Source organism: Leptonychotes weddellii, chromosome 6 (genome assembly GCF_054177405.1).
Source record: "Leptonychotes weddellii isolate Sample4059 chromosome 6, ASM5417740v2, whole genome shotgun sequence".
Lineage (NCBI taxonomy): Eukaryota > Metazoa > Chordata > Mammalia > Carnivora > Phocidae > Leptonychotes > Leptonychotes weddellii.
In genome coordinates, this window is record NC_138374.1 from 43,299,883 (window position 1) to 43,307,008 (window position 7,126).

At 56.6% G+C, this 7,126-nt stretch overlaps 1 long non-coding RNA gene across 1 annotated transcript; it reads left to right on the top strand.

Moving 5' to 3' along the window:
- The first annotated feature begins 1,349 nt into the window (after positions 1–1,349).
- On the top strand, positions 1,350–3,853 carry LOC145722030 (uncharacterized). Its single transcript, XR_014146068.1, has 2 exons — positions 1,350–3,256; positions 3,485–3,853. It is a non-coding gene; the product is annotated as an uncharacterized LOC145722030 (long non-coding RNA).
- The last annotated feature ends 3,273 nt before the right edge of the window (positions 3,854–7,126 follow it).

Here is a 7,126-nt window from a genome sequence, read left to right on the forward strand (position 1 = left end):
CTTGTGATCAGGAAGACCCCGGCCGATCCCGGTAACCTTGAGGGTTTTACACCCCCGCCCCTGACGGCCCCCTACCCCAGATCACTCACCCTGCCAGGATCCAGCCCCTCACCCAGGCTGCTCTGCAGCGAGCCGTCCAGGCCGAAGAACACGGTTCCGCCCTCAGCCTGCCCATGGCCGCCTCCTGACCACCCACGTCCACCTGCCTCCCCTACCCGAGCCTTTCCCCCTGCCGGGTCCTTGCCAAGCACAAGCACTGGCAGCATGAGGGCTACATCCTCGAACCCGGGTTCCAGAAGAGCTGAGGAGCCGTGGTGCACGGCGGCTCGGCGGGGGGGTGGGGCCGAGGCGGGACACAGTGGCGCGAGTGCGGATGCGGTGCGGCCGCGGGGGGACGTGGGTGCCTGTGGGTGTCGGGGAATGTGACTGTGGGGTGTCCGCGTGGGGCGTGGGAGTGTTGGTGGGTGTCGGAGCGTGAGGGTGAGCGTGTGCGGGCGGGGACTGTCGTCCGTGTGAGTAGGGAGGTGGGCTGTGTGGCCGTGTGGATGTGGGGTGTGTGTGCGCGTGTACGTGAGTCTGTGCTGTCTGGGAGTGCGCTCTGGGGGTGCGTAGACGTCCTTCTTGGTGTCTGAGTGTGGCAGTGCTGTACGTGTGTGTGTGTGGGAGAGTGTGCGCGACCCTGTGTGTGGGTGTGATAGTGCTTCGGGTGGCAACGTGTGTGTGTGTGTCCGTCTGGGTGGGAGCGTTTGCACTGCGTGGGGCAGGTCCGCCTGTCTGCATGGGAGTGTGGGTGTCTGGGAGGGTGGCTGTGGTGTGGGTGTGGGTTCCTTTGTTGGGCATGTGAGTGTGAGTGCGGCGTGTGGCGTGAGCGCGGGGGGTGGGGGGGGGAGGCGTTCCGGGCAGGTGGGGGGCAGGTGGGGGGAGGCAGGCAGGCAGGCAGGCGGCCAGGGCTCTTCCCCCCGCTTCCCCCGCACAGTGGCTGGGCTGACAGCCGGGCGGAGGAGAAAACTAGACGTCAGGGAAATCAGTCAGAGACAAATCGATTCCCTTTAGAGGTGAGAAAAAGCAGATGCTGCGGCTGCTGGTGGCCTGTTAGGCTCAGAGCCACATCCCTCCCCAGCCTGAGCCGCCCTCCCCCATTCCTTGTGCTGCCAACGCCTCCCCCCCCAATCCACCGGCTTTGTTTGGGGCCCTGCTGTGGGCCTGCTGCCTGGGCTGCCTCACCACCCCCTCCCCAGCAGGCCAGGGGCGCTTTATGGAGCCCATGCTGGGCACAAGTGCCTCTGTGTGTGTGCAGGTGTCAATGGGGAGGGGTGCACACGTCACCTGATGACAGAGCCCCCTCAGGGACTTCAGAGACGGTGGGTCACCACCTTGGCCGAGGACACCCAGGGAGCCTGAGGCAGCACCGGACCAGGACTCAAGCCTCCTGGGTGCTGACCAAGGGCAGCTCTGCCTCCCCCACCCCAAGGGGCACTTTGGGCACAGCTGCCCTTTCTTCCCTGTGTGGCCTGTTCAGGGATCCGTGCAAGAGGAGCTGTCCCTGGGTGGTGCTGGCCCCACATCCTTTCTCCCGTGTGCTCACCAGGCTGGGCCCCAGCAGCATCGCTCCTGCCTATAGCCTGGGGAGGAAGGTCTGCCCCCAGATCCCGCTCTCTGGCAAGCTGGGATCAGCTGCAGACTCAAGTGGGGGCCAAAGATCAGCCTTTGGGCGTCAGTCCCACGGGAGGGTGTCCTTGGGTCCCTGCACCTGGGAGCTCTGCCTCGGCTGCCAGCAGAGAGACTGCTTCGGGGTGGGGCCCTGAACACCCCCCCTCCCCCCCCGCCTGGGTCTTGCTGACGCCCCCGCTGTACGGTCGTCCCCCCACTCCAGGCTCTCCTTTCTGCTCTCCTCTTTCCATTGGGTCGAAACAGCCAAAGCAAGTCAGGAAACAAGGGTGAAGCCCGTTGTGGCGCAGAAATGGAGACTCTTCCAGGGGCAGGGCTCTGCTTCCCCGTCGCTTCCTGGCTCCTGCATGGGGTCCAGCTCTGCAAGCACACGCTCAGCAGAGCTACCGCGCCCTGCTCTGGGCCAGCCCGGGGTGCCACCGCGAGCAAGACAACCTGGGCCTGCCTTCAGGGAGCCTCGCCTCTGGCTGCGACAGCCAGGTGCGGTGGGCACAGATGCCCTGCTGCCTGAGCATGAAATCACTGCGGCTAGAGTGGCTCGGCGGAACAGAGGGTTGGAGAAGTGACTGTTCTAGGGGCTCGGTTTCTGGGATGCCACACCAGCAGAGATGCCCCTCCCACACCCTCCCCTCTGCCCACAAAGACTCTGGACACCCTGCTCTCTGTTCCCTACTCTCAGGCATGTCCTGGCCTGCGTCCATTTGCCTGGGCCCTCTGTGGCCGTCTCCAGCCACGCTCTGAAGTCCAGAACCTGCACTGAGAGGCCTGTGTTCCCAGCCCTGACTCTCCCAGTTGTGGCTGTGTGTCCTGAGACAGGCACTAAACCTCTCTGGGTCTTGTTTCCTCCCTGGCTAAGGGAATGAGGAGGCAGGGACCCCAGCGTGGGTGGCAGGTACAAGAGCTGCTCAGAGTAACAGCTGCGTTTTTGTGACTGGTGATCAAGGGGATGGCTCATGGGGCCCTTTCCAAACCCCACGCCTGGCCTAGATTCTCGGTGGCCAGCCAGATGGGAGAGGACAAGGATCGATCCACAAACACTGATTGAACCAATTTGGGGCCAAGCCCTGTTGCGGGCAGACAACAGCTGGTATAAGACCTGGCCCGTGAGACGTGTCCCCAAAGTAACTGTCGAGGGAGGGAAGGGGTGGTGCTGCGGGGATGCACGGTGCTGGCGGGTCTCCGGCCCCCAGGGAGCTTACCGTCTCCCCGGGACCCCGAAGTGGGTTCTGACTCCGGCTCTGCCTCTGACTGCTCCTGGCTTTCTTGTGTGTCCCTCAGCCACATCGGGAGCTCTGTGACCTTGAAGACCATCTCCTGCTGGGATATTAATACCACCGCTAATAATAACGGTAGCCGTCGAGGCAGGAGCAAGCAGACTAATATTAGCTGCACCTGTTGAACGGCCGACACGTGCCAGGCCCTCTACGTATGTTCTGACGTCAATCCCCGGGAGCCCTTCCCTGCTCCGTGAGCTGGACTCGTCTCCATGTGGACAACCAGGGGATGCTCTGTACTTGCCCAGGGTCCCAGAGCTAGAACAGAACTCACAGCTATTTCGGCTGGGCTCGGAGGATGGCAAAGACCAGAGGTACTCAGCTGACCTGAAGTACGGGAGGGCTGAGTGAAAAGGGAAACCTCGTGGGGACCTGGGGGAGCCAGCGCCTGGGCTGCAGGCAGGGCAGGACTGTGGTGTGTGGAGTGGAGGAAAATGGGCAGGAGCCCTCTCCGCCTCTCCCCAGCATCCAGAAGTCCCTGGGGCTGCATCACCTCCAGTGGGCTTCCTTCCTGTCTCTCTGCTTCTTTCTTTTGGTTCCAGGTCAACTCCTGAGTTCCTTTCTTCCTCTCCGCATTCTGTTCTGGACTGCAGTCCCTGCTCCTCATAGACGAACCTGCCATACCACTGACTCTCCTCTCGGATTCTCTCCAGATCTCCTTTCTGGCTCTCCCCTGCCATTTGCTTCTCACTTCCCAACTCAAGGTCTGCAGCCCGGGTCCTCTCTCAGCCCCTGCCAGGCCCCCTGCCTGGCCCCCTGCCTCCATCTGCCTTTGGTTCTGCTGCCTGATGGTCAGACCCCACCCCTCGTCTGCTCAGCTGTGGGGAAGGGGCCCTTTCTCTTCAACCTGCAGTTCTCAAACTTGGCCTCGGGGCCCTGTTACACTATTAAAAATTATTGGAGACTTGAAAGAGCTTTTGTTTATGTGGTTATATCTATTGATATTTACCATATTGGAAATTAAAGCTAAGAAATCATAAAATACTTATTCTTGAAGAACAAGAACAAACCATTGCATATGAACATAATACATTTTCATGAAAAATAACTATTTTCTAAAATGAAAGAAAAAAATCGCTTTACATTTTTGCAGATCTCTTTAATGACTCACGTAAGAGAAGACAGCTGGGTTCTCATGTCTGCTTTTGGATTTAATTTGTTGATGCCTCTGGAAAACCTCTCTGTACATTTGTTTGCAAAGGAAAGAGAGCATGTAAGGCAAACAAAGCCTTCTAACTTTGCAGAGCCTCTGGAAGAACTGGTGTCTTAGATTGTCCCTGATGTGGCCCTTGCGGGGACTCCTGTCAGCTGGGCTGGCTCCTCCTCAACCTGACAGATGCCATAGGATGCTAGCAGTCGGCCGAAGGCTGGACACAAGGTTCAAGAGCGCAGTGATTCTTGGAGCTGGAGCTGGAGCCATGGGACCTGGGAAAGCCAGTGGGGCTTCTGGTGGCTTCCTGAGGCCACAGGAGGTGAATGAAGCCACGACAGATGGGCGTATTGAGAGAGGCAGAGGGGAGAGGGAGAGTCTTCCAGGCCATGGGAAACAACTGGGCACATCTTCAAAGTGGGAAGGCGAGGCACGGGGCCAAGGCCGGCTGAGACCTTTAGGGCCCCAAGCACTCGAAAGATCATGGTGCTCGCTCCCACCCTGCATAGTAACTCAGAATAAAGTTTATTTTCCATAGCGACGCTAAGCTTCCTGTGTGTTGGAAGTTGAAATAGCCTGCTTCTAGTTTCTGGATTGCAAAACTGCGGGTAAGTGCACAAGAGCAGAACTTGTCTCCTCTTTCTGGGGCCGTGCTGTGTTAGTGCTTGCCATGTGCGCATGCTCTGCCTCTTGGGCCACGTATGGGCCGCTGGGGTGAGTGGTGAGCAGGGTGGGTAGGGATGGGGCACTGAAAAGGACCTGCCAGGGCCCCTAGAGCACCGGGCAATTCAGGGCACCCACTGCCCAACGAGGGTCGGAGCCGCCTGGCCTGGAATGGCCCTCCTGGGGGGCAGTTGTAGAAGCTTTGGCCCAGCCCCAAATCCCCAGGTCTGGGGCTGGGTAGGAATGGTCGTCTCCCATGGCCTTTGGTTTCTCCACTTCCTTCTGGGGTGGTGGACCTCAGCGGGTGGTTAGTGAGGGGTCCCAGGGAAGGAATGACCCCCACTTCAGCGGAGAGCTAGAGGGCGTGGGGCAGAGGTCTCAGGGCTGTGCGATGGTTTAAGAACCCCCTGACTGTCTGCACCTCAGCTCTGCCGCCTACTCTGCCTTAGTTTCCTCGTCTGTAAGGGGTATAAGGACAGCCAGCTTCCATGCTGCCTGGAGTGAAGCCACAGTGAGGGATGAAACATCTGGTACAGAGAATTGGGCTAGCGCCACGAGGCACGAGCTTCATTTCTCTTTTGTCCGGTGCCATAGCTCAGATCCGGGTTTGCAGGAATTGCTCAATAAATATCTGTTGAACGGAAGAGTTAATAAGCCGAACACATTGGTGGCTCAGGTAATACCAGTTCTCCCCCTAGACAAGGCCAAGTCCAACCACCTCAGGCAGAGAAACTCAGACCCAGAGAGGGAGAGGGACTTGTTTAAGGCCACGCAGCAAGTTAGTGCTTGAGCGGAGGCCTGAGCTCTGGCTCTGCTGCCATCAGCCGCGGGAGCCTCAGTGAGGAGGGGCTCTGGGGGAGGGGCTGGGCCTCCCGCCCCGGCCTGTGTGTACACGCACGTGTGTGCAGCCGTGCACACGCGTGCGTGTACGTCTGGGAGGCCAGGAGGCTAGAGTCCCTTCTTTCCAGGGCTCCCCGCTCCTGCTAGAAGGCCTGTCATGGGTGGCTGGCCTCCGTGGCCCCTGTGCACCTCATCTATTTATTGGGATTTCTGTGCAGGCTGAACTTTTACAGGGAGGTATGATCTTCTGGACCTAATGAAGCCATCACGGCTCGTAAGAGAGCCCAGACTGGCTGCTCCAAGTATGGGAGGGAGTGGGGGGGAAGGAGATTTAAAGAAGTGGAAGGTGGAGTTGGTCATGTCTCCCTCGGCATCCCAGGGCTGGGAGGGGCCCCTTCCTCCTCCTTCCTGCCAAAGCCCCCCAGGCCAGGTGACCCCATCTTGGCCACAGGCCTGTTTTCTGATAGGTGTTGTCAGTCAGCTGTTCTGCTTTATTCCAGAGCTTCTCGAAGTGTGGCCTGTGCAGCTGAAGTAACAGTAATCTGGAGCTGGTTAGAAATGCGGACGCCAGGCTCCGCCACAGACCTGCAGTGTCAAAATCTCTATTGGCGGCACCCAGGAACTGCATTTTACAAGGCCTCTCCCGATGCTTATAAATTTTAGAAATCACTGCTTACACAATTTCTCAACCAAAATATGACATCCAGTAGGGCTGGCATTAAAAGGGGATGGGTGTTTCCTGGCTAGACCTAGAAGCCTGTTTATTTATGTATTTTTTTATTGAGGTATCATTGGCATATGGCATTATATTAGTTTCAGGTGTACAACGTAATGATTCAATATTTGTATATATTACAAAATGATCACCATAGTAAGTCTAGGTACCATCTCTCACCATACACAATCACAGATTTTTTTGTCTTTTTTTTTCTTGTGATGACAACTTTTAAGATCTACTCTCTAAACAACTTTCAAATATCAATACAGTATTATTAGCTTAGTCACCAGGCCATATATGACATCTCTAGGACTCCTTTACAGCTGGAAATTTGTACCTTTTGATCCCTCTCACCCATTTGCCCCCCACCCCCTACCACACTGACAACCACCAGTCTGTTCTCTGTATCTATGAGCTTGATTTTTGTTTGTTTTTTTAGATTCCATATATAGATGAGATCATACAGCATTTGTCTTTGTCTGATTTATTTTACTTTGCATACTTCCCGCTGGGTCCGTCCACGTTGTTGCAAATGGAAAGATCTCATTCTTTTTTATAGCTGAGTAATATTCCATTGTGTGTGTGTGTGTATACGCTACCTCTTCTTTTTTTAAAAAAATTTTTATTGTTATGTTAATCACCATACATTACATCATAGGTTTTTGATGTAGTGTTCCATGATTCATTGTTTGTGCATAACACCCAGTGCTCCATGCAGAATGTGCCCTCCTCAATACCCACCACCAGGCTAACGCATTCCCCCACCCCCTCCCCTCTAGAACCCTCAGTTTGTTTCTCAGAGTCCATCGTCTC